Here is a 27865-nt window from a genome sequence, read left to right as displayed (position 1 = left end):
GTACTTCATATTGTCCCAGTTAATCCTGAGTCTCTGAGATGAGGCCTCTGCTTTACCAAACAAGTAGACTTGAGGTTTGTGGGTAGCTGGTGACTTGTGTAAACATGTCACCAACACTTTCTTTATAAACACTGTTACTGATGGATGTATCTACGTAGGTGTTCTTGTCTGGTTATCTTCGTGTGATAAATAACCACACTGAGAACCACTGGGATAAGAAGTGCACATTGAAAGCTGGGTGGGGCCACAAAAGGTAGAACATTTACCTAGGGTTCCTGAGGACCTGGGTCTCATCCTCAGCATTATAGTAATAGGACAGCTGGCATGGGGGCATATACCTTAATCTCAGCACCCTGGAGCTGAGGCAGGAGGATTGCCACATATCTAAGGCCACTCACTTCTGCACAGTGAGCTTCAGGTTAGCTAGGGCTATGTAGTAAGATTCTGTTTCAGAACAAAAAATAAAATTTAAGGTTTGTTGGAACTCTTCCATTTTGTCTTCCAGTGAGTGTGTTAGCAAGAAAGGGTAAGAGAGCTGGTCAGACCTTCTAAAGGCATACTGTGTCTCCTCTAGAAACTACTTGTCCACCATCACTCTTCACACTTGATGTCTTTTCTTCACTTACCAGCTTTTTCTTTTTGGTGGCTGCATTGTGTGATAAAGCTGCAAGGTTCCAACATAAATAGCCACTCTTCATATGGACCTAACAACAACCATTTTTCTCACTTCAGAGTTAGACAATACCTAATCCTTAAAACAAAGCAGCTTTTAGAGGTAGCAAATTTTTCCAAACAGACTCATTCATTGAGCACACTGTGAATTAAAGCTATAGAAGGGTCTGCATGCTTTTTATTGTAGCCCCGCCTTTCTCCTATATGGGCGTGCAGTGAGCTCCAGAGGCATTGGCAATCCTGCACTGACTGCTTCTGCTCTGGAGTTGGTGTAATGTTTCTGCTGTTTGTTTGGCACGCATATGTGATTACATATTTGTGGATCACTTCTGAAAACTTTTATCCTCCTACACAAACTGTGTTATAAGAAATGTTCTCTGTATAGGTCTTGAGCTGGGCTTGGCAGCATTATAGCAACACAAACATACTGATTACAGTCATTCAGAAGCATTTGTCTAATTATTTTTTATCAATAAAACTTGGGAGTCAGATGACCAGGTAAGCACCTGAATGATCAGAGAAGTGGCAGAGAAGCCAGCAGTGGCCTTTTTCTCTCGTTCCTGATCCAAGAGGCTGAGGTTTTCCTAAGCCCATCCTACTTCCTGTGCCTCTCTGTGTGTCCTCAGTCCTCCAAAACCTCTATGGATAATTTTGCTCAGTTAGTAGCTAGCTCTGCCCTCCAATTCAAAGTAAACTTTATTGTTGGTCTCGGGAGTGTCAAAAGTATGATTAAAATATCCCACATTTCCCCCTTTTGGTCTAAATAAAAAAGGAAAGTTTTTGTTTTGTTTGGTTTTTGGGTTTTGGTTTTTTGAGACAGGGTTTCTCTGTAGCTTTGGAGGCTGTCCTGGAACTTGCTTTGTAGACTAGGCTGGCCTCGAACTCACAGAGATCCACCCACCTGCCTCTGCCTCCCAAGTGCTGGGATTACAGGCGTGCGCCACCATCGCCCAGCAAAAGGAAAGGTTTTTATCTCCAATACAGTAAAACTATATACAATTATAAAACTAAGAACAATTATCAAGGGTGATTACATTCACAGTATCCAATCCATTTGCATTTGGCAAATTTGGAGAAATTGAGAAATTATTCCATTATCTATCTTATCTTGGTGAGTCCAAAGTTTTATATATAAACCATTTTCTGTCATAACTTGTATTCCCATCTTACAAATATCTTTTTAGACCTAAAAACATCTTTTTAGAGAAACAACTTAAGCTTTTGTGGTTTTCAACCTTATAAATTTTACATCTCTATGTATGTTTATTTATTTATTTATTTTAAAGATTTATTTATTTAGAATGCAGAAGAGCATGCCAGATCTCATTATAGATGGTTGTAAGACACCATGTGGTTGCTAGGAATTGAACTCAGGATCTCTCAAGGACAGCCAGTGCTCTTAACCTCTGAGCCACCTCTCCAGCCCTTATTTCTTGAATTTGGTAACAAGGAAGACTGTAACTATAACTATCTCATCTTCAACTCCATCAAAGACCTGAGAAGGATATTATCTAGTAAACAGGAAGTACAAAGCAAACAACTTCCAAAACTATAGAAATGACAGAGACAGCTGGGTGCCTGGACAGTCACCCAAGATTCCTCTGCAATGTTGGGGCACCCATCTTTGGCCTGACAGACTTCTGTGAAGCAGGAATTTCAAAGGACTATCTTACTTTGCCTTGGCAAAGTTTGGCAGTCACTTTCTTTTGTGTCCTGTTTGTCTAATTTGGACAGTATACTGTCAGCAGTCAAGACAAGAGCTGTTTCTTGTCCAGTGGCTAACTTTGCCATAATAAAAGCAAACTCCATATGGAGGTTTTTCAGTGCCCATCATCTTCTCTGAAATAGATTGGAGCTGTCAGGAGCAGATGTCTCATTGTCATGAAAAGCATTATTATTATTTCTTAAATGCCATATTCTATAGGCCTCTGAAGTATTTGAAGACCGTCTGTCTATCTAAAATATATCTCTGCTTAACCTTGACAACATACCTAACATGGCCACAAACAAATTTGATTGTTATAGATGACTAACTACTAACCTACATTCCTTAACACACACACACACACACAAAGTTTGTTTGTTTGTTTGTTTGTTTGTTTTTTTCGAGACAGGGTTTCTCTGTGTAGTTTTGATGCCTGTCCTGGATCTTGCTTTGTAGACCAGATTGGCCTCGAACTCACAGAGATCTGCCTGGCTCTGCCTCCTGAATGCTGGGATTAAAGGTGTGCACCACCACTGCCAGGCTCCTTAATTATCTTAAAAATTTTCTAATAATAGCCTTTAAAGACTAGACCTTTACATTTTAAAATGAGCTGCATAGGTACAATACCTTAAACAAGTAGAAACATATATACAGTATGTTAAAAGAAAAATAACCTTAAATTGTTTCAACATACAAAATTATCTTAAACAAGAGTAGAAACATATATACAGTATAACAAAAATAACCTTAAATTTGTATCAATAAACAAAAATCCATACCAGTATAAAATAAGCCTAGTAGTTGCTTTTTTAGTTTAAAAGTAGATTCAGTAATCTCCCTTTTATCCTATCATTCCTGTATTTCCCTTTTTCTTTTCAGACTGAGATCCCTGAATCTAAAACCTCCTTTGCTTAGTTTCCTCCATGACTGTGACCAGTGACAACTTGCAACTAAGCCCCCTAAATAATGATAAACGTCCATAATGTTTATGACCAAAACCAAAATGACCAAACCACCCACCCCACCTCTTGGGAATGTGGGTGTTATGTTCTTAAAATTACTTTCTGTTGTCTGGAGGGAATGACATCTTTAGGAGTCCTGGGCAAGCTAGTGGTATCGTATGTTGTCTAGTCTCTGTGTATTGGGAACTGCAAGGTTTATTTGAAGTCCTAGCTGTAGTAGCTGGACCATCTCAGCCAGTAGCTTTGAAGTTGTTTTGGATGTAGAATTTTGAGGAAACTGTAACAGGCGTTCTGAGAGGCTGCATCGCTTGGGCTACTTGTCTTCATTGGTGTGTGGTCCTTTTGTTCAGAAAACACACACTTTTAAAGGTAACATGTATAACTGCATTAACACAAGGAATGTGCATTGTGTACCAGTCAGTTAAAGATGATTTTTTGTTTTATGTTTGAGTAGATAAAAGGTGTCTTTCAACTTTATAAGTTTGTTTGGACTGTATAACCAAATCTCTATCCATGCCATATGAAAGGATGACATATAATAATAAGTCATGAGGATTCTGTAGCCAAAAAGATTTGTCATGTCTCATTCAGACTCAGAGCTGTTCCCATAGTAGTGGGATCAGCATATATATCACCTGCCCTTTAGTCTTTTTTGGTTTCTTTTTTCATGTCTATAGTCGAGATTTTCAGCAGGTCTCCCCCAATCAAATTTGATCTTCATTAATTTTCAAGAAATCCATAACTTTTTGTTTACTGTGGAAACAAAGGCACAGGCTCTCCCCCAGCACAACACATATCCTGACTTCCATTAAAGCCAAGACATCTCTAAAATATATAGACTGGTTTATTTCAGCAGTCCCTTTCATAATTCAATGTCTCTCAGCAGCTGCTGTTCACGCATTAACATTCAAAAAACTCAGAGTCAACAAAATACCATACAGGATCCAGGAGCCCTGTGTATTTTCCATCTTTATGTGACTTTTTTCTTTTGTATTACTTTGCTCTCTCTTTAAAGGCTTTATTTTATTATTTTTAAACTATTTTTTCTATGACTGTCCATACCCATTTTTTTGTTTTTTTGAGACAGGGTTTCTCTGTGTAGCTTTCTAACTCACAGAGATCTGCCTGGCTCTGCCTCCCGAGTGCTGGGATTAAAGGTGTGCACCACCACCACCCGGCCTATACCCATTTTTACTGTAACTATTTAAAGATTTTTCTCGATCTGGACCACTTTACTGCATGCCTGCAGCCTTCTCTGACTGTATGAGCCAAGCCTTAAACTTGCTGTGTGCCTCCACACGTGGCTGGCTCAAGCCTGGATGCAGTATCTGGGAGCCGTGTCTCTGTATGTATCAGCTCACCTGAGAGACTGTGGGGGTAGGAAGCCATGTTTGGCTCTGTGTTTGTGTGTTTGGAACTTTTCTTAAAAAAGCTTTCTCAGGTCCTATGTGAATACATGTCCCATCTTGGGTGCCAAGCTGTGCTTATTGAATTATTCTTTATCAATAAAAACTCAGGAGTCAGATATTGGGGTAAGAAGCTGAATGATCAGAGAAGCAGTAGAGAAGCAACCAGTGACTTCCTCTCTCTCTCCTTCCTCGATCCAAAGGGGCTGAGAATCTTTCTAAGCCCCACCTTACTACCTCCTGTGTCTTTCTATATGTCCTCAGTTCTCCAAAACCTCTATGGATAATTTTGGTCAGCTAGTAACCAGCTCTGCCATCTGATTCAAAGTAAACCTTATTGTCAGTCTCGGGAGTGTCAGAGTGCAATCAAAATATCCCACAACATCATTCAGATATTGTTTGGCCATTTATGGGATCTTTAAGCACTATTAAAGAATGTATATGGATTAGGATTTATGATTTAAGTCTTAAAGGATATATGTATTTCAAACTCATAGATAGATGAATTAAGTCACATGCTCTTGAAATGTGATTTCTTTTTATAATCTTTTGAAGCTCAGCAACTCAAGTTAGATATCCCGAGGGCAACACATGTTGAGGGGCCTGGGGATGGTGTGGGGAGGGAATGTGTTTGTTGAAATTGTTCAGGAGCAAAGCTCTGCTCACTTGAAGCCCAGAGATTTGTCGTCCAAATATGTGCAGATTGCTGATGCTATAAATAGTTTGAACTCAAGTAAACAGCCTCTTCCCCTAGCTGCTGTTTGGCCATTATTCACATGCCAGAACAGGCTGGGAACAGCAAGGGAACCAGGCCCAATGCATTGCACCCAAGTCCTGACCTCCTCTGCTTCAAGCTTCTCCACGCTTGAAGTGACTGGGGTCAGGTGTTTGACCACTCTAACTCTGCACACTGGACATCCTCTCTGGCCCACCCTGTTTGGGGCTTTGTCTACTTGCCACTGCTCTAGACCAGCCCTAGCTAGAAATACTGGCAAGAACTAAAAGCCCTGAGCCACATGACCGGACCAAAGCAGATTTAGGAGGCACAGGCGGTGTCTTTGCAGAGCAGAGGTACACATGGCTCTTTCTTTTGGAACCCGAAAAGAGTGGCCCCGCTTGTCAGAAGTGCTCTGGGCTGTCTGTGCCAACAGCTGGTGTATGTGCCGAGGTCCACTGCTGGCATTCCCAGAGCCCTCAAGACTGCAGAATGCTGACGGAGCAACCTAAGACATTCCACAGTTGGTTACTCTGTTTCCTTTGGGGGTGGGGGGTGGGGGGGGGGGGGGAGGGCGTCTCGCTCCCTCTCCTGTCTCCCTCCTGCTTTTGATCTCCCTCTTTTGTATTCCTTTACAGTGGCTGCAGGTCAAAAGCCCATGGAAGGGGGAGGGGCAGATGAGAAGGAAAACTGGATAAGGATCAGGGAGTCTGAAATCTTGGGCAAATCACTTCCCTTTCTAGTCTTCATTTTCAAATGAGGCTAGTCCTGGCCCCCTGTTTTCCTGGGGTTGATGAGAAAATTTATGTGAAATTATTCTCTGGATTATAGCAAACTACAGGATATGAAGGGGAGGTGTGGTAGTGTAAGCCCTGGGCGCCTGGGGTTTCTTGTGAGAGTTAGAACTATGAATGCACATATCGCCAGGCCAGGCGGTGGTGGCCACACGCCTTTAATGCCTTTAATCCCAGCACTCGAGAGGCAGAGCCAGGTGGATCTCTGTGAGTTCTAGGCCAGCCTGGGCTACCAAGTGAGTTCCAGGAAAGGCACAAAGCTACACAGAGAAACCCTGTCTCGAAAAAATAAAATAAAATAAAAAAACCAAAAAACCCAAAACAACAAAAAATTTTAGTATCACACATACAGTAATTTAACAGTCCTTATCAATTAATTAGCTTAACATGAATGTCTTTCCAGTCAGAGCCAAACAAGACCATGTATTTCTATATTATACTTTTCAAAAAAGGGTCTGACGGGGTTGGGGATTTAGCTCAGTGGTAGAGTGCTTTACCTAGCAAGTGCAAGGCCCTGGGTTCGATCCTCAGCTCCAAAAAAAAAAAGGGTCTGACTATCTTGTCCTTAAACTCCAAACTCTCCTGCCTCAGCCTCCCAAGTGTTGGGGTTTCAGACCTGGGCAGATGTTTTCGTTTGAAACAATGTCTTTGTGCTCCAAAGCCCCTCTGCCTTGTCTTCTGAAGTGTCTGTCAGCCATGTTCTACTCATACACTTCTGACTTTGAAGACTGTCTTCATGCAGCTCTGGAAATGTCTCAGAATGTGAGATTCTTTCCTATCATCTCCTTCCCCCTCCCCCTTTCTGTCTTGGACCTCCTATTTAGTGCCATGATGAATTTCCAGGATTGTTCTAAAATCAAGATACTTTCTGCACTGTATGTCCCTTTGCACTGTGAAATGTCCTCCCCTCACTCAGTCCTCCCCTCACTCAGTCCTCCCTCACTTAGTCCTCCCTCACTCAGTTCTCCCCTACTCAGTCCTTCCCTCACTCAGTCCTCCCCTACTCAGTCCTTCCCTCACTCAGTCCTTCCCTCACTCAGTCCTCCCTCACTCTGAGTCCTCCCACTGAAGTGTTAGCTTCTGCATTGATGCTGTCAGTTCGTAAGAGCTCAGGTTTGTTAGTTTTCTTTATGCTTTATGAGAACTGTTCAGGTTTCCTCAGGAGAGGAGTTTAAAAAACCCTCCCTCCCATTTGCCTGACTTTCTTGTGTTTACTGGATCTGTTTTCTCTTTCGTTTAGTCTTTGCCATGCTGATGGTTTCCTTGTAATGAGGCTCTTGGCTGTTCTTGATCAATAATGAAAGACTCCTTTTAGGGGATAGGTCTTAGCTTCCTTTGGAGTTGGCTGTCGGCCCCATAAGCCTCTTCCTGGGAAATTGTTGGACACCCTCTTTACTTCAGGGCACAGGAGTGGGCCTGGCAGGCAGATTGAAACCTCTCAGATGTTCTAGTAAGGAGACCAGTTCCTGGGAGAAGCCTTAGACCACTGTACTTATGTATAGAACCCGTCTGCCTGTAGTTCTGTAGAGCTGCAGGGGTAGGGCTGGGAACGGGCTGGCCAGTTAGACCCCTAAGTCCTCCATTACCGCACTTCCGGGCTGAGACCCTCCTTGGGGTTCCATACAGCAGTTTGCTTCTCATGTCCCATAGTGCATACCAGCATGCCTAATTCTGGCACTACTTTCTTTAGAAACTACTTGAAGGGAAATCTCTTGTTCTTTAATGATCCTTTTCCAGAGGGAGGGCCTTATTTATAGTGTACAAGGTGTGTGTGTGTGTGTGTGTGTGAGTGTGTGTGTGTGTGTGTGTTTTTGTGTGTGTGTGTGTGACCACCTAGCACTGTTTGAGGCACTTGGAATGGATATATCAGAGATGTTTTAGCCTTTCCAGTCTGGTAGGAGAGCACACTGCAGGTACTTAAAATAACATGCTCAGAGAAATGAGAGCTCATTCCAGCATGAGCTAATGTGGCTCCAAACAAGGCCTCCCCAAGAAAGTGACATTTAATGTGGGGTCTGATTAACCAGAACCAGAGGGCAGGGCAGTCAAAGTGGCAGGCGAGTCAGACTCCGGGCAGTCAGGCTGTCTCCTATTAAAGTGTAAGACTCCCTGGGCAGTCAGCCCCAGGACAACCTTCTGGGAGGGTATATCAGAGGGTGCGGTAAAGTGCTTGCTTTCCAACTGTGAGGACCTGAGTTCAGATCCTGGAAGTCATGTCAAAAGCCAATGGTGGTGGCCTGTATCCTATGAGCCACAGTGAGGAGAAGGTTGATGCCTGGAACGTCAAGGGCTGGCCTGGCTTATGGGGCAAGTTCAAGCAAACATGCTGAACATGTCTTTGTGACTCCTGTGGGGTTGGCTGCTCTCCTTCCCATGTGATTCTCCATTCTGATTCCCACTCTCTGTGGGACTGTGCACTCGGGGGCTCTCTGGTGTCGCCCACATGAGGGGTGATGGGGAGCTTTCTTGCCTTTTTTCCTGGTCTGAAGATGCCCATTTTTTTTTTTACATATGTAATTATTATTATAATTGAAAAGATAATGGCAAGAAATTTTTTTCTTTTTTTTTTCAAGACAGGGTTTCTCTGTGTAGCCCTGTCATCCTGGAACTTGCTCTGTAGACCAGACTGGCCTCGAACTCAGAGATCCACCTGCCTCTGCTCTACCACCCGGCTAAGAAACTCTACTTTCAGGTGTAAATCTCAGTATTGTGTTTCTTAGTTGTCTAAAATAGCATGGCCTTTGTAGCTTTGTGGCACAGAAAACAAGCTGTCAATGTGACATCTGCTCTTACAGAGAGCCTGGGTTAGGTTCTCAGGACCCCCACTGTGGCTCATTACCATCCCTAACTCCAGTTCCAGGGGATCCCATGTCCTCATCTGACCTTCCACATAGGCACCAGGCACACACATGGTACACAAACATGCATGCAGGCAAAACACTCATACAAATAAGATAAAATACATCTAAAAAGAAATAAAGTGGAAAGTGATAGAGGAAGACACACAGCCTAGATCTCTGGTCTGCACATACATGTGTGTACATGTACACACACTTACACAGACATGTATTATTCACACATAGAACTTATTAGGGAAAGTGCTGTTATGATCCCATCCTCCGTTGGGCAGCCAAAGCACAAACCCGTTACCCAAGGTCATCCCCTGGGGTATCCACCAGGGGAGGAAGGTGGGGCTGCTAGGACCCACACCTCTCCCAGGTGTTCATGTTGCTCCTGCAGCATTTTCAGGCTGGTGGTTTGATTCCATCAACTTGTTCCAAAGCCTTCTGATTGGCAAACACCCTCCCATGAAGAGCCTGTTTTCTTGAGTGCTGATAAGCATCAAAGTTTTCTGAGAACTAATTAAAATTCCTATTAAGTTACAAAGGGCTACAGCCTTCCCCATCTGCCATAAAGAGCTGTGTCCAGTAGAGTTCCATAACCTCTGTCCCCATGGAAATAGCACGCACATAGATTGGCTCTGCCCCTTTGGGGAGAGGCAGTTAAAACCATCCAGCATTTTGGTAACAAAGCCAATAAGCCCACCCTCTGACCTGGTGGACTAGAGTGTTCCCTTTATCAGGCTGGGTGGGGTGTCTGTTTTAAGAATAGCATTGGCACATGTGTGACATTCATTCTGATTTAGTCAGGAGCTAAGAGCCATGGTTTCTAATTCTGGCCCCTTTGTTTTCAAGCTGTGTGACTTTAGGCTTGTCACAAAACTTCTCTGTTTGATCTTCTTATTGAGAAAGAGAATAATAATAATAATTCTTCTAGGGGTGTCATGAGAATCAAAGTAGATGATGTGCAACAAGATGAGAGCTAACATCTGCCTAGTACTTGGTCTGTACTGACCATTGTCTCAGTTCCCATGAAAGCATCACTTCCTAATCCTAAAATGGAGCCACTAGCATCTCATTTTATAGTTGGGAAGAAAGAGAGAGAGAGAGAGAGAGAGAGAGAGAGAGAGAAAGAGAGAGAGAGAGAGAGAGAGAGACACACACACACACACACACACACACACACACACACACACACACACGTCAGTCAGTCAGTCAGTTATGGAAGACCCAGATCCTGCTTCTGACTCCTGATGGTGCTCACGGTCCCTGCCCAGGTCTCCTTTCTTCTCACAGGCAAGAGTGGAGAGGTTTGCCCATCTCCCTGGTACAGCACACTGCAGAGGCAACATTCTTGTTATCCAGCCTAACCATTGCTGAGTTTGTCCCTAAGGACAGTTAAATTCTCGTACTTGTTTATCTTATCTAGTAGTTTATGTTGTCTCTTTTCATGTCCCCTGGGATGACTTCAGTGAGTTCTTTTGGGTTTTCTCCCAGAGAAATGTCTTAGCTCCACTGAGAGGGCCCAGGAACTCACAAGGCCAGGCAGGCATCTTGGGCCTGTGGGAGAGAGAAGGGGTTTCTTCCTGCTCAGGCATGTGGCTGGAAGCCTGGAGTAAAATGCTCCAAGATGAATTTGATAATAAACTCTGTACTCACTGGCTTCCAGTGGGATTTCAGGCAGGAAAGACACCCGGGTTATCATTTCAGTGATAAAGCCAAGGTCCAGTGACTTGCTTGAGTCAGGGCCAAGATCTGAAGCCAGTGCTCCAGGCAACAGAGCAGTATTGTGTCCTAGCTTTTCCTGTGTGTGTGCATGAGGACATAAGGACACACACAAACTGCCCAGCACACTCCTAGAAAGCTGGAGAGATGAAGCACCTTGGAGGACTGGGCAGAGAGGAAGAGATGGAGGAGGATAGAGTTTCCTGCCTAATTTAGCACTTTGTACACCCGAGAAATGAATGGGGACACGGCAGAGTGCAGGCAGCCACAGTCTTCCCAGTGACTGAGAAGCAGAGGGATTTATGCCTGGAGTCCTGGCACTGACCCGCCGCTGCATAGGAAGCCTTTTGTCACTGAGGCCTCAGTGTTGAAAATTGAAGGAAGGATGTTTGACAAATGTAACGGGCCTAGGATGCAGTTACAGCCCCCCGGCTCATTGTCCAAAGGAAATAGATCTCTGCTGTGGACAGAGATGGAAACTGAGCAAGTGGGTTGAGTGGTTGACATCATCAGACCAAGAATTGGATTACAACAAATGGGGACTGACTTGGCCAGAGACGTGGGAAACACCCTCTAAAACCTCGAAGTGCTTTTCATTTAGGAGGCAGAGAGAGAGAGGGCAGGAACGAGCTGCCTGCTGCTCTCTGCACGGCCCTTCTTGAACTCGGGCTTCTTACCCTACCTTCCGTTTTGACCCAGGACCTCTGCACTTGGAGGAGACTTGGCTCCTGTGAGTACAACCGCACTGTCTGCCCCCCACCCCCAGCCTGCTGCCCACAGAGGGTCTGTTTCTATGCTATGATGGTGGACAGTTGCTTCAGACATTACAGCTTCCTCTGCAGCTGTCCAGGGCTGCAGAGTGGGAGCCTCGTTCTCACAGGTAGGCTCCATTCCCACTGGAGGTGTTCTCACCACATAGCTTTACAAGTCCCCACAGCCTTCAGAGCACCTCCTTGCCCCATACAGGCTAAAAGCCAAGTCTAACTGTAGAAGTTGTTATCTGTAAAATTCTAATAGTTTTCTGATTACAAAGGCTTTTTAAAATTCCAATTAAAAAAGTTTTACAAATTCTTGAAAGACATTTCTCACACACATAAAATTGGTATATTAAAATTTCTAATCCTCTCAAGTGCTGGTAATATGTTAAATATGTTAAATTTCAGATGCCAACTTGTTTAGGTTCACAAAGGCATCTCCCATGTACTGTAACACTTGTGTGGAGAGCTCCAGGCTCAGGAGTGATCTTTAACCTTGGCTTTGTGTTTTCTTCCTTGACCATAAAGCCCGTACTCTTTGTTTTCTCTTGGAATCTGTTTTCAGGTTTTTAAACAAGGCAGGCCCCTCTGTGCAGAAAGGAATGGAGGGACCCTTGTTACCTCAAGATCCCTCTGTGGGTCTGAGCTGAGGTCCTCAGGTGGCTAGAGATGGCTTATGGCGTGGTGTGGCCCATCTCCCCAGTTAGCAGGTTAAGTAGATTTGATACTGAAATCACTATATTTTTATGTGTGAGTGTTTCGTCTGCATGTATACTCAGGATCTGTCTGTACTGCTCTCATGTCCAGTGCCTGCAGAGCCCAGGAGTGGAGCTACAGACAGTTTTGAACCAAGCAGGTTAAATATACTTGAGAAGTTATAGCTAAAAGAAAAATATTGGAAAGCAAAAAGCAGGGGTAGAATAGGTGTAGCTCAGGGGGGAGCACTTGTCACCACGTACACGGCCTCCCAGGTTTCCATCACAAAGAAGAAAGCCACTGTGTAGTAAGGAGCCATCCAAGGAACGTATATGGCCTGCGCAAGGGTAGCGCTTGGACATACGTTTTCTCATTTGAGCCTAAATGAGGGGACAAAACCAGATGATCGTGTGTATGTTTCTTTCTTCTGAGGCTGACCATTATAGCTTTTGAAGCAAAGTTGCCCTAGGTTTTCAGTATTCCAAAATGGCTAAGAACTGGCTGGGTGAGAAAATCAAGAGGACACATGGCTCAGTGAGTAAGGTGCTTGCTTCTGTAAGCACAAGGACCTGGGTTCAGATCCCTAGCTTGTATGAAAAAGTCAGGTTTCATGGCAAGTGCCTTTCTGTCCCGAGTCCTTGGAGGCCAGAGGACACTGATAGCATCCTTGGAACTGGAGTGAAAGGTGTTTAGGAGCTACCTGGGAGCTGGGAACCAAACCTGGGGCCTCTGGAAGAGGACAAATGCTCGTAACTGCTGAGCCATCTTTCCGGCCTCAACAGTTCCATTTCAGCTGAAAACCTACCACTCTAGTTTTGGCAAGAAAGAGGAGAGATGGCGGGGGGGGGGGGGAGTTCCCTGTACTTGCCTCTGTGCCCTCTCTTTTAGTCTGGTGTCTGGCCACTACTGCTGCCGGGAAAGGATGTCCACAGCTAGGATGCCAACAAAGCAAAGGTCACCTGTCATTCCAGGTCTTGTTAATTCCTTGTCTTTAGGGCCATCAGAGACCCCAATCCTCAGGAGGATGTATTTTTGGAAACTGTTTAAGTAAGGTCAGGGTTAGAGGGAGAGTTCTCACAGCCGCTTGGCATATCTTAAAGCTGCAGACTTTCCCAGTGGCTGTGCCATCCAAGGTGGACTCTAGCTACCTGGTAGCAAGGACACTGGGAGGCTAGGCCTTCCTTCTATGCCTTAGCCCACAGCCTGGCCTCTTGAGCTGGGGACTCTGGATAGGAACCATCCCTCTTTCTAAGGAGGTCTGAGGCCATGATGCTCTCAAAGAGTGGGGCTGGGGCTGCCAGGTCTCTGCCAGGAAGCAGGAGTGGACAGGTGAGTGGTATGCCTTCTTCATATGCAGGGTGAAGATGGCTTTAGTTTCTTGTTTGTGCTATCAGAGCACCATTACAGGGCTTTTCCTGACACATGCCACCCTGGTGGTGAGTGTAGGGCATCTTAGGAGTAGAGGCAGGTTGTGGAAGAGACTTGTGTGTTGAGCTCTTGAGTGGGTTTCCTATCTTCCTCAAGTGTGTGTTACATGCAAGGCTGGGCACCTCAGCCCAGCTGATTCCTTTTCATCTTACAGTAGTGATGTGAGTGAGGGGTTTTCTCCATCTTACAGAAAAAAGTACAGAGATGGGGAGCGACTTGCTCAAGTTCTCACATTTGCAGGCGATAGAGGCAGAGTGCTGAATGAGAGTAGGCTATCCCTGCCAGCCTTGAACTTGCCCCTGAGCTGCTGTCCTGTCCATGTTACCTCCCTGTGACCCAGTTTCTCTCCTGTCCATGTTATCTCCCTGGGGCCCAGTTTCTGTCCTGTCCATGTCACCTCCCTGGGGCCCAGTTTCTGTCCTGTCCATGTCACCTCCCTGGGGCCCAGTTTCTGTCCTGTCCATGTCACCTCCCTGGGGCTCAGTGTCTCTGTCTGCTTGAAGAGGGCAGACCAGAGTCAGAAGGCAGAGTGGTGTTTGAGTCTAACTCAGCCGCTTAGGCCATGTGCTTCACTTCATTACCGTCCCCACTTAGTTTACTATACATCCTAGTCTGCCGTCTGGCTCGTGGCCCTTTGCCGCCGTGGCTTTTGTGATCCCTGGGCTTGTTGGTGTCTAGTCTGCCTGTGCTTTCAATCTAGAGTTTGGTGGGAAGGCAGGGAAGAGCACCATTTCTCTCCTTAGCTCAGATGCTCTGGACAGAGGCTTCACTCCTCCTTCTGAACCCGTCTGCCTTTGGGCAAAGCTGGGGTCACACTCAAACCTATGGCACAGGCTGTCATGGGAGTGGATGAAATACAGTAAATTAGCACCTATAGATTGGTACCAAACTCTTAAGCTGGGCATGGTGAGTCACACCTGTAATCCCAGCACTTGAAAAGCTAAGGCAGTCGAGGATCATTGTGAGTTTTAGGCTATCCTCAGCCTCAAACCTATGTAGAGTGAGTTCCAGGCTAGCACCACCACAACCACCACCACCAAAATGACAAAACAACAAAATAAAACCAAACTGCATGCTATAGACTGCTGTTTTACTACAGGAGGAGAATGGTAGTGCACTCACAGGGTGGTATCTGTGAGGCACCCCAGGACTGCCTCTTGGCTGTACAAACCAGGCTTCAGGGCTGCTTTCTGTCACTTGGACACCTAATTCCAAACTTAAAGTCAGCCGTCAGCATGGAGGTAGGAAGAAGAGGTGGGTGCTACTGCCTGGGAGCAAGGGCCCTTGCCTGGCAGCTGGAGGAGGAAGCGGTGGGCAGCTGCGTCTGTGAGAAACTGAGCCCACCCAGTCTACCCAGCTAAGCTCCAGGTGCCAGAAGTGATTGCTAAGTGGAGTCAGAGGTGGAAACTCTTAGAAACTGTTATTACTCAGGGCTTAAGGCTGTGCTCACCACCTCCTGGAAACCTTAGTGGTGCTTAGAACACTGGCCTGGCTTCCTCCAGAAAGCATGGTTTCTCTGGGAGTTGCACTCAGCTGTGAGGCCAACAAATTGTGAATTGCAGATTAGAACAAATCACTCTATGAAGCCAGCCTTTCCCAAATGTAAGAGAAGCTTTGTTGGTGTTCGAAGAAATTACTGCTTCCATTTAGCTCTAAAGACAGGGTAATGGACCTTTAGAGCCCCAAAGAAAGGAAGTGTCTGGTGGTTAATGCACACTTGTGTCCCAGGGTTCTAGGTCAGCTCTGTATAATGCTTTATAGAGGTGGTCTCCACTTTCTATAAATGTGTATTGAGGGTCTCATATTGTTGTAGAGTTTGAATGCACTGGGAAGGACTAAGGACTTAGACTCAACTTGAATTCAAATTAAATGAATTCTTACTTCTGGCAGGACAACAGCCTTAGAGCCAAATCCGGAGCTTGTAGTGTCAGAGGGGCTAAAGGAAGGGTTTATAGAGGTGGACCCCAGAGGTGGGCATCACGGTTATCTCGTGCTCTGTGGAATCCACAGCTGGAGGAGGAAAGGCTCCACCCCCTCAGTTGTTTGTCAGAGATAAAGAGACCATCTCATCCCAGACCCAGAGCCATAGCGGGTTTACAAAAGCCAGAGCACAGTGGTTAATTACTTCACAAGGGTAACGGTAATGCCATTTTTCTTATCTCACATGGCCAACACTTGCAGGCCACTAGGATCTCACAGGCATTTCAGGACAAAGATCAACAGCTATTAGGGGTTGCCTGGGTTAAGTCCCTTAGCCACCACAGGGGAGTCCTGTATAAATTGTCAATTGTATAAACTGGTAAACCAGACCACCCAGGGAAACCGGAAAGAAGGGTCATTAATGACTGGGATAGAGTGGCATGCTGTAACACAGTGCCATCAGGTTAGGGCTGGCTGTCACATCCCACAGTGCTGAGCACTGGCTAGAGGACTAGGTGATTATAGACCCAGCCTTAGCTGTTTTCTCTTCCTTCCCACCCCGCTTCTTTTTGAGACAGGATCATATGTAGTCCAGGCTGGCTCAGACTCCCTCTGAAGCTGGCCTGTACTCCTCTTCTGCCTCTTCCTCCCTCATGTATAATTTGTAGGTAGATGCTGCCAGGCCCTGCTCAGAATTCCACACCGTTCCTGGGTTGTTACTATTGTTTGTTTTGTTTTAGGTGAAGCATTGATGTTTAAACCAGTTCATAGCCGGGTGGTAGTGGTGCACACATTTAATCGCAGCACTTGGGAGACAGAGCCAGGCAGATCTCTGTGAGTTCAAGGTCAGCCTGGTTTACAGAGTGAGATCCAGGACAGGAACCAAAAACAAAACAAAACAAAACAAAACAAAACAAAACAAAAACCCAACTTCATATCAGGCAAGCACCCTGCCACAGGGCTACCTCCCAAGCCCTGTGTGATTCAGGGAAGACAGTGGGGGAGTGAACAGTTACGTGGCATATGCCACGTGGACAAGCAAGACATGTGGAGGGCAGTGGAGCCTAGGCAGTGGGGCCGCAGAGGCTCTGAGCTATGCTGCTCTCAGCCCCCACTCTTCCTCCAGTTCCTGTGCTGATAGCTGGCAGCTCTTGGGCTGGGAGCAGCTGCAGCCAAGACACTTGCTCTGTCACCTTCCTGTCCCCCATGCTTCAGAGGAATGGAAGAAACTCTTCCTCACAATACAGGACCCCTCCTGGGATGGATGGCCCCAGATTGGGAACCCCAACTATAGGGGTGAGTGACTTGGAGTCTACAGTCAGCAGTGGATTTTCTGTTGGTTTGTTTTTATAACATTGATTGTGATGTTCTTCCTTCTCCAGTTACAAATTTAGAACATATTTAAGGAAAGAAAGCTAGACAGTGCAGAAAAATACTTAAAATAATCACCATTCACTCTTTCACTTACCTGGTATCTGTCTACATATCCCTCTCACCATCCTCTGCTCAGACTGCCATGTTTCTCCCTGGACCTGGGGTCCTGTGCATTTGTGTATCCTGGAGGCATGCATGGTCTGGTGGTGTCCACTATACAGGCAGAACTACCATTTGATTGGGTAGGGGCTGCCACCTCCATTTGTCCTGCCCTGCTGGTCAAAATCTGGGTGTTCAGCTCCTGAATGGTGCTGTTGTGAGAATATGAAGAGGGGGGATAAGACCTTTTCAATTTTTATTTTAATTTGTTTTGAGACAGGGTCTCACTATGTAGCCCTGGCTGGCCTGGAATTTGATGTGTAGACCAGGCTCAAACTCAAATCCTTCCCTCGTGCTAGGATTAAAGGCATGCACCACCATGCCTGGCCCTGGCCAAGATCTTCTTCTTTCTTTCTTTCTTTTTTTCTTTTCTTTTTTTTTTTTTTGCCAGAGCTGAGTGAGAAGCAAAGCAAATATGCTTTGTAGGATATGTGAAGATGGTAGATGCCATTGCTGTTTCATTGAAATCTTTACTATCAATTAGTACAAAGTGAGAAGCAAAGCCCTGGATCAGAGGAGAGCAGAGGCCCTCCGGGAACTCTAGAAGGGCTGATGCAGTCAGGCAGTTCTCTTGGCAGCTGTGGTGAGCCTTGGCTCCTTTCACTCTTTATTGCTATCATTTCCTCTGCTTTCTCCTCTGTCTAAATGATTCAAACAGTGTTCACATTTCCCTTATCTGGTTCCTGGTCTCGTGGGATATGGAAGCCAGAGCATCTGCTGGGAGCAGCCAGTGAGCAGATGCAGTGGTCTGAAACATCCTCTTCCCAGCAGCAGCCACTCCCAGGATGGAATGGGCTTCCCAGAGGGGAGGGAGTATTCCTTGTAGGCTTTATTGATTGATAGGCAGGCTCTCACTTTGTAGCCTTGCTGACCTGAAGTTCACAGAAACCTGCATGCCAACACAGAGCATTCCAGCTAGGCAGCACCTGGCTCAAAAGACAGAACAGCACCATGGAATGGAAGCCCTTTCTTTCTGTTGTGACCCCACCACCACCACTCCCCTCCTGCCAAAGAGTCAGAGCCAATGCAGCTTACTGTCCCACATGCAGGTATGTATGTAGCTGTGTGGCATCAACACCTGTCACCTCAGCACCGAGGAGGAGATTGTGAGGGCAGTTGGGACTACATAGGAAAACTGTCCCCAACTCACAGAGATCCACCTGGCTCTGCCTCCCAAGTGCTGGGATTAAAGGTGTGTGCCACCACCACCACCTGGCTACAATATTCTCTTAAGCAACTAAACATTAACGTCTTTCCATGTTAGTTCTTTATACTTTGAAATGACTGGGTGGTGTCTTGGCATATGCAGATAGGCCTTGGCAGATACCCAGGAATCTGACTCGATCCCATATAGACAGCTAATTCCACACAGTATCTTTTACTTGTTTGAATATATCCCTGGTACCGATTCCTGAACATTGGGTTCACTCAAAGGATGTGCTCATTTCATGTTAACAGATACTGCAAACTTGTCTTCCCAAAGGCTGCTCCAGTTTGCAGACAGCCCAGAGTGTGTCTGACTCTAATCTCGGGTTCTTTTCTTCTTGTTTCTTAGACTTCCACACTGATTAATCAAGAGTGAAAAATTGAAGAGATGCAAGCAGGAAAAAGAAGTTAAACGAGGTGGGTAGCTCTGCAGCTCACACTTCCGTGCCATCATATCCCAAGTTTGCCTACATGCTTTCTCCCTTCTGCTTGCTTGAAAGAAAGTCATTAGGTTCTAAATGAAGTTCAAGGGGAACAAATGCTGGCTGCAGGCTCGGTGTGTGCTTGGCCATGGCCGTACAGAATGTGTGTAGACAGCATTATGATAAACACACCATGTTTTGCTGTGCCGCCTATAACAAGACTCTTTGCAGCCGTATATGACGGCATGCTGCCTGTTGTGTCACAGGCCTGATTCCCATCCAGGCATTGGAAAGACTGTTTCCTTCCAGTGTCTTAGCAGGTTTCTTTAGCCATATACCCAAACAGATGGCATCATACATGGCTGATTATCAACTTTGGGTGTTACGCCAACTTTTTCTGCATGTGTCTGTTATAAAGAAATGTTCACAACAACCAGGGCATGTTATGGGAACTGTCATTTTTAAGACTTTGTTAGAGTTACTGAAACAAACAAAGCCCAGCCCAAAGAAATGGGCACAGCCCAGCATTCTTACGAGGAGGGATGGGGCAGGTACTTTCCTTTCGGAAACAAACTGCATACACAGTGTGAATGGGCTGCCTGGAAGTGTGCTACCTACGGTCAGTAGTCATAGTTTTTATGATAGCCAGGTATTCTGGCATAGAGGTACATGGTCTAAACCAGGTGGTATGGCTGTTGGTTTTCCTTCCTTCCTTCCTTCCTTCCTTCCTTCCTTCCTTCCTTCCTTCCTTCCTTCCTCTCCCTCCCTCCCTCCCTCCCTCCCTCCTTCTCTCTCTCTCTCTCTATCTCTCTCTCTCTCCCCCCCTCCTTTCTTTCTGATACAAGGTCTTACCATGTTACTCTGGGTGGCCTGGAACTCACAGAGATCCACTTGCCTCTGCCTCCCAAATGGTAGGATGAAAGTTGTACATGACCACACCACACCTGGCTTTTCACTCACAACACCGAAATCTGAAAATCCTGTGACTCACCATGCATTGTTAAGTTGGGGGTATTCTGTCCACAGCCATCTGCCCACTCTTCTTCCTCTTCCTCCTCCTCCTCCTCCTCCTCCTCCTCCTCTTCTTCTCCTTCTCCTAGTCCAGGCTGGCCTTGAACTCACAGAGATCTGCCTGGCTCTGCCTCCCAAGTGCTGGGATTAAAGGCGTGCACCACCACTGCCCGGCTACTTCACGCTTCTTAATCTCATTGAGTCTTGTGAAATACCCAAATGTTACAGATAGCGAAACCGAGGTTGGAAGAGGTGACCCCTCTGGTGACAGGGGTGAAGTAGAGGAGGCCATCTCTGACCACTCACGTCAGCACCTGCAGTACTGTATGTGTTCCTGTAGACAGTTCAGATATGGCAGAGGCCATGGAGAACGAAGACAAGGCTCCTCTGTTCTCTGTTGGTGACTAACACATGGTCTAGAGCTGAGCTCTGGGGCAGCTTGTCCAGTTAGTGTTTTTCCTAAGACCTTTTCTCCAGATGCCTCGAGGCCACCTCTGTGCCTTGTGTGTGAGTTCCCTGACAGCTCGGAGTATGTCTGCTTGGTTCCCTGGGCATTTTCCTTTTGGCCTACAGCCATGCTCACGGAGAAGGCATTGTTACTCCTGTGAGAGGAAATGCCTGTGCTAACCTGGTATGCACACTGAGGGTGCCCTTCATCTAATGAGGACATGGCCACTAGGACGGCTCCTTTGAGTGGAGTCACTGGAGCAAGTGGAGAGAGTTGCAGGTTGGAATCCTCTTTGTCAGGACAGTATCTACGCCAAGCCATCTAAAGAGCCTGCCGATGGAACCAGTGTGACCAAAGTATCCACATTACCCAAAGCAGTATACACATTTAGCCCTGTCCTTATCAGAACTGAAGTGGCATTTCTCCCAGAAACAACAGGTATGTGCTGGGCCATAGCCACAACAGAAGGGTTTCTAGAAATTATTTGTTCTAGGAAGATTTCTTTTATGTTAAAAAAAAATCCTAAAACTTATGGAGCTATAAAGACCACGAATAACTAAAGCACTCTTGAGCAAGAAGAGCCAAGCTGGAGGTCCCACAAACCCGACTCTAAGTTATATTTCAAAACTAGGGATTAGAGTGGTGGAATGTTAGCCTAAACCAGACATAGAGACAGGCCAGTGTGCTGGGATAAAAAGTCCAGAATCAAACTCCACATGGAATGTCAGCTAAGCTTTGACAAAGGGGTCGAAAATATGCAGTGGAGAAAGGGACAGACAGACAGTCTCTTTAATAAGTGAGGAAGCAAAATGACCCATGGGAAAGAATGTAGTGTTTCTTATACCATACATAAAACCCAACTAAAAATGGCCTAAAATTTAGATGTAAGATCTGATAGCTGAGGAGATGGCTTGGCAGTAAGAACACTTTCCCTGTAGCATAGGGACCTAAGGACTTGAGTTCAAATTCCCCCTATCCACATAAAAAGCCATGCATGGGTTTGAGTGCCTGTAACCTTAGCACTGGGAGGTAAAGACAGGTGGGTACAGAGAGCTCACTGTCCAGCCACCTGAGCTCAGATGGCAGGCTTCTGGCTTGGGAGAGGCCCTGGCTCAGTACAATAAGTCAGTCTTGCCTTGGCTTCCACATGTATGTATGGGCACATGTACCTACCACACATTCAATATGAACGTTACAGAGGAGAGGGAGAGAGAGAGAGAGAGAGAGAGTGAGTGCGAGCATGAGCATTGAGCATTAAAGCATGCACATGCATGCACACACGTGTCCTGGAGCTCGAGGATAAAAGCTTGGCAGCAACTCTTTGGATATGACATCTAAACCACATTAAAGCTACAGAAGTGTGACTCTACAGCAGAGGCAGAGGAGATAGACAAAATACAAGGTAGCCAGCAGAATAAGAGAAGTCATTTGTAAATCATTATATACAACAAAGATTTAAATAAAAATAAATGAAACTCATATAACTTAATAACAAAAACAAGCACCTCAAATAGTTCCATTAAAAATGAGCAGAATACTTAGTTGTTGAGGGTTTTGTGGTTACTTTTTTGTTATGGTTGATTCTTTTATATTTGTTCGATTATTGGTGGTTTTGAAATTTGTTTTAGTTTTGGTGGTCTGTGCTTGGGTCTCATGCAGCCTAGGCTGTCCTTAGATTCCTTATGTAGCTTTAGATGGCTCCTGATTCTCCTGCCTCAATTCTCAAGTGTTGGGGTTATAGGCATGCGTCACCACACCCAGCTTCTTTTGTTTGCTATTTGAGATGAGGTCCTACTGTGTCACCCCTGCTGGCCTCAAACTTGTAGTAGCCCTATCCCCACTCTCCCCAAGTGCTGGAATACCTCCGCCTTTGTTTTGTTTTTGTATTTTTGACAAGATCTCATCTAGCCCAAGCTGGCATTGAAGCTGCTATATAGCCAAGGATAACTTTTTAAAAAAAATTTTAGGTTTATTTATGTGTATGAGTGTCTTGCCTACATGGATGCCTCTTACCTGAGGAGGTCATAAAAAGGTAGTGGGTCCTCTAGAACTGGAGTTACAGATGGTTGTGAGCTACTTTGCAGGTGCTGGGAACCAAGCCCAGGTCCTCCTCTGCAAGAACTTCTGATCCTTTTGCCTCCTCAGTACTACCACACCTGCTTTCTGTAGTGCCAGGGGTCGAGCCCAGGGTCTAGTGCATGCTAGGCAAACAGTACTAGCTGAGATACATTTCTATATCCAGAGCCCAGGAGTTAGAGTTTTCCTGCCTGGCCCACAGTCGCTCAGACCCAACCAAATAAACACACAGAAACTTACATTGTTTACAAACTCTATGGCCGTGGCAGGCTTCTTGTTTTCTACTTCCTCTATCTTAAATTAACCCATTTTTGTTAGTCTATAAGTTGCCACATGGCTCGTGACTTACCAGCCAGCCTTCCACTTCCCACAGTTCTCCTCCTCCTTGTCCCGCCTACCCTATCCTTCCTGCCTGGCTACTGGCCAATCAGCACTTTATTTATTTTAACTAATCAGAGCAACACATTTGACATACAGAACATCCCACAGTACTTCCCCTTTTCTTTTTTTCAAAAAGCAAGGTTTTAACTTTTATATAGTAAAATTTCAGGTAACAAAACAATTATTAAGCAAGAATTACAGTTACAATATTAAAGAAGATATCCTATCTTATATATTTGTGAGTCTAAGGTTTTATATCTAACTTATCTTTTATCATAACTGAGAAAATTATAGCTATCTAGTCTTCAAACACATCAAAGACCTCAGAAGGATATAATATTACCTGAGAACCGGGAGAAGGATACAAGCAACTTTCGGGAGTCTTGTAGGGTAGACAGAGATAGCTGGCAGCCTGGGCAGTCACCTAATGTTCCTTTGTAAAGTTGGGGCATTTGTCTTTAGCTCACAGGGCTAGAGTCTCTCAGTCACTTCTCTCAGTGTCCTGTAGAATATCTGTGAAGCAGGAACCTGAAAGACCATTTTGCCAAGCAAAGTTCAGTCGTCACTTTTCTATGGGTCCTGCATGTCCAGTTGATCAAGCAGTCCAGGCAAGAACAGTTTCTTGCCCAAATGGCTATTTTTGTCAAGGTGAAGATAAACTCCATATGAAGTATCAATAGACTACAATCTATACCAATGTAAAACATTTTAAACAAGTTGTTGTTCCTTAATAGTAAGTTCATGGACTGGAGAGATGGCTCAGCCGTTAAAGGCTAGGCTCACAACCAAAAATATAAAAGTAAGTTCATTAATCTACCCTTTCATCCTATTATATCTATATCATATCCCCTTTTCCTCTTTATAAAGAGATTGCATTTATAATCAACCTGCTTTAAATAAAATATTGGTTTTTCTCTGTCCCACACCAGAGGGCTCTTCTGATTTGGGACACAAGAATCTCTTAACCTTTTTTTTTAGCAATATGCCGGGGTTTAGAGAAGGAGTGAGCCAATTCCATCTCCAAAGCCAGCTTGGTAATTTTGGGAATGTGGGCGTAGTTCCTCTTACTATTTCCTGCTGGAGGGGGGCGCTGTATCTTATGGGGACACAAAGAAAATTTTAGGATTATTGAGTAGTCCATTAGGGTGAACTCTGAGCCAGTTGCCTTGAAACCATTCTGGATGTCAGATCATCTGGGCCATGGTGTCATCGGAGACCTTTCAGGTGGTCTTGGCTGATCAAACCTGATGTATCTTAACCTGGAACAAATCCACAGCCTCTGGCTTTCTGTGGAAACAAAAGCAGAGACTCCTTTCCAAAGCAACATATCCTTATATTTAAATTTTGAAGTCAAGGTACCTTTAAAATTTACATTTTTGTTTAACTCAACAGCTTTTACGGTCAAATCTTTTTCTGTAGTTAAAAATCCCAAAGACAACGTAAACCAGATTCTCTGTGTAATATCCATCTTTGTAAGACTGAAACACCGCTGTGGCTGCTGGCTCCACCCACCTCAGCTTCCCAACATGGTGGTGGTACAGTTTACCGCCAGCTCTGGGTCTGGAGTTATGTGTACCATCAACTATCAGAAGCAGTTCTATCAAAGCAGCAGCACATAGCCCAAAAACTTTTTTTTTTTAAAACTAGCAAAGGCTAAATCCACCACGCAGCAGAGTAAAGTGCTGCTTGTAGATTCTTCATTCCCGCCATACTGCAGGTCAGACGCACACACCAGGAACCCGCTGTAGTAGCTCAAACCGGCAGGCTGCCACTAACTTGAGAGAGACAACTAGGAAGCTGTTTTTAGCTCCATTTTAGAATCTTTATTTCTCCTCAGGGTTTAGATGGAAACTCTTGCCAACATGTTGGGTGCCATTAGAGTTTTCCTGCCTGGCCCACAGTCAGGACAAATCTCTCTCACCTGCCAGGCCCATAGACGCTCAGACCCAACCAAGAAAACACACAGAAACTTACATTGTTTACAAACTGTATGGTCGTGGCAGGCTTCTTGTTATGTACTTCTATCTTAAATTAACCCATTTCTATTCATCTATACTTTGCCATGTGGCTCGTGGCTTACCAGTATCTTACATCTTCTTTGTCATGGCGGTATCTGGTAGTATCTCTCTATCCAGCCTTCCACTTCCCACAATTCTCCTCCTTGTCCCGCCTACCCTATCCTTCCTGCTTGGCTACTGGCCAATCAGCACTTTATTATTTTAACCAATCAGAGCAACACATTTGACATACAGAACATCCCACAGCAGAGCCCCCTCCACATACTTAAACAAACAAACAAACCCCACAGGGTCTTATCAAGCCTACAGTGGCCCCAAGCTCCCGCTGTAGCTAAGATTTTCTTTCTTCTTTTTTAAACATTTTATTTAGTTAGTTTTAAATTTTATTTTATATGTACTGGTTTTTTGCCTGCATGTATGCCTGTGTAAGGATGTCAGATCTTGGAGTTACAGACAATTGTAAGCTACTATGTAGGTTCTGGGAATTGAACCTGGGTCTCTCTGGAAGAGCAGTCCAGTGCTCGTAACTGCTGAGCCATCTCTCCAGCCCCAGCTAAAGTTTTCTTTAATCCCTCATCTTCCTGCCTCCTGCTCCCAAGTGCTGGGATTAGTCATGCTACACACATGGTTCTTATACCTGGCCTTTTAAGTTTTTTTCTTTTTTGCTTTCTTGAGACAGGGTTTTATGTAGCCCAGGCTGGCCTTATAATCACAATCCTCTTGCCTCTACCTCCTGAGGGCTGGAAACTACAAGTCTGTACTGCTCTATCCCAATAATTACTTTCCCTAGGGTAACATACTGACAAATGCATGGGAAGATCCTCATATCTTTCTGATCATCAGGGAAATGAACTTGAACTGCTTCAGTGTGTTAGCCGCCTCACATGCATTAGAGGCACTGTTGTAAAAGGCTCAGGAGGAAATCACAGAGGCGCCTGTCCATTGTTGTTGGAATGTAAATTAGCAGCCATTATGGAGAACTGGTGAGGTTCTTAAAAATTAAATGTAGGCAGATGTGATGGTTCATAGTTATAAAATGAATAATAATAACAAGTCTAATGTATAGTATGACAACTAGAGCTAAAGTGTTGGTTGCTTGAAAGTTGCTAAGAGAATAGATCTGAGGTTTTCTCATCATAAAATAGTGAGGTCATGGATATGTAATTAGCTAAATGTAGTAATCATTTAGATGATTTAGTATATAGATGTGAATGTGTATGTTACACACATACATATATAACATCACACCGCACACTATGAATATATATAAATTTCACATTTGACTTTGACCACTGTCATGCTGAAAAGGTTTAAACATCTATCTGGTTGACTGGAAGCCAGCATTTAACCCTGTTGAGCTGCCGAGTTATCTAGAGCATGGTTTACGCTTTAGCACAGAAGGAAGACTGCAGCACTGGCCACATGTTCTTCCTGGTATCTTACTCAGCAACTCACCTTATTATCTATGTTTTACTGAGTGCGGGGCAGGGGGGGTATGGGGGGGGGACAACCCTGGCTTCTAGAAATCACAGCATTTGGCCAACATTCAAAAGCCAAAAAAATAGCACAACCATGATTTCACTCTAGTGGTGTGTGTGTTAAAGTTCTATGCCTTTTATTTTTTCAACTACACAAAAGCTCCTTTGTGGATTTTACTTCACTTTTTTGATAATAGTAACTCTTGCCTTGAGCATCTTGTCTGAGCCAAGCACTGTACACTTACTGTTCTAGTTCTAGTTCAGCCGTGTAGGGAAGTTGTTACCCCATTCACAGGTGAAGAACTGGGGCTTTGAAGAGTCAGGAGTCTCCCCTGACTTAGGAGTAGAGCCGGGATTTGAACCCTCCTTAGAGTTTTCAGCTCTCACCCGTGCTTCTGGTCCCTGCTTCTCCAGGGTCACAGAGGGAAAGTAGCACCCATTTTCTTTACCTTCCCCAGCAGTCCTCAGAGTGGGCACTGTTTTTACAGATGAAGAACCCAGAGCTCAGAGATGGGCTCTGGTTTGTTCCCCGGTATCACGTGGTAGTTTGTGGAACTTGTGACTCCGTTTCTCATCCACAGTTCACCCCCACCCCACCCCACAATCTCTTTTCAGCACTTCTCCTATAACCAGGGTGTAATCTACAGCCTTGCCCCTCTACTTTCTAGTAGTCCAGGATTTGGGGGATTCCAGCCCTTCCTCCCTCCAGCCCCTCAGCTGGACTCGTCCCGACATCCCTGCTAGTGGGAAGCCGTCCTCAGAATGGAGCTCTCCAGCTGCTTATCAGCGGAGCCTGTGCACCCTGCCTGCTGGCTGCTTCCCAGGCTGTGTCCTCTCCTGGCTCAGGGCCTTTGGGAATCCCCTAGATGCTAAGTTTGCAGTGGCTTGGCTGCAGCTGTCAGTTTCCAGGATGCTTTTTCCACCCTAATCTGTTTAGGAGGTCCAGACTCTGTTCCAACTTTTGGAACACTGAGAGCCAGAGCCCATATGTTCCTTGACACTGCTGGGCCTTTTGGGGAGGACCTTACGGATCCCAGGGCTCCTGTAGTCACAGGGACAGCTTGATACACATGTTGCTATTGCTATGAAGAGACACCATGACCATGGCAATTTATTTAATTAATTAATCTATTTATTTATTTGTTTGTTTGTTTATTTATGTTTTTTTTTCCGAGATAGGGTTCCTCTGTGTAACAATCCTGGCTGTCCTGGAACTCCCTTTGTAGACCAGGCTGGCCTTAAACTCAGAGATCTGCCTGCCTCTGCCTCCCAAGTGCTGGGATTAAAGGCGTGCGCCACCACCGCCTGGTGACCATGGCAATTCTTTTTTTTTTGGACTTGAGGATCAAGCCCAGGGCCTTGTGCTTGCTAGGCAAGCACTCTACCACTGAGCTAAATCCCCAACCCTGACCACGGTAATTCTTATAAGAAAAACATTTAATTGAGGGGGCTCCCTTACATTTTCAGAGGTTCAGTCCATTATCATCATGGCAGGGAGCATGGCGGCATGCAGGCAGACATGGTGCTGGAGGAGTAGCTGAGAGCCCTATATCTTGCAGGCAACAGGAAGTCAACTGACTGTCACTCTGAGGGAAGCTAGAGCAAAGGAGACCTCAAAGCCCGCCCCCACAGTGACACACTTCCTCCAACAGAGCCACACCTCCTAATAGTGCT

General features: G+C 45.2%; 1 protein-coding gene across 2 annotated transcripts in view; it reads left to right on the top strand.

Moving 5' to 3' along the window:
• Window positions 1–27865, top strand: part of Pkig (cAMP-dependent protein kinase inhibitor gamma) — a 74629-nt gene that overhangs the window by 27578 nt on the left and 19186 nt on the right. For both annotated transcript variants that reach the window (XM_036185407.1, XM_036185408.1), the window contains exon 2: window positions 18707–18774. The gene's annotated coding sequence lies outside the window, so the exon portion shown is untranslated. The remainder of the gene's footprint in view (window positions 1–18706; window positions 18775–27865) is intronic.

Source organism: Onychomys torridus, chromosome 4 (genome assembly GCF_903995425.1).
Source record: "Onychomys torridus chromosome 4, mOncTor1.1, whole genome shotgun sequence".
NCBI lineage: Eukaryota > Metazoa > Chordata > Mammalia > Rodentia > Cricetidae > Onychomys > Onychomys torridus.
The sequence above is the reverse complement of the archived record's forward strand: the minus strand, read 5'-3'. Positions and strand labels throughout refer to the sequence as shown.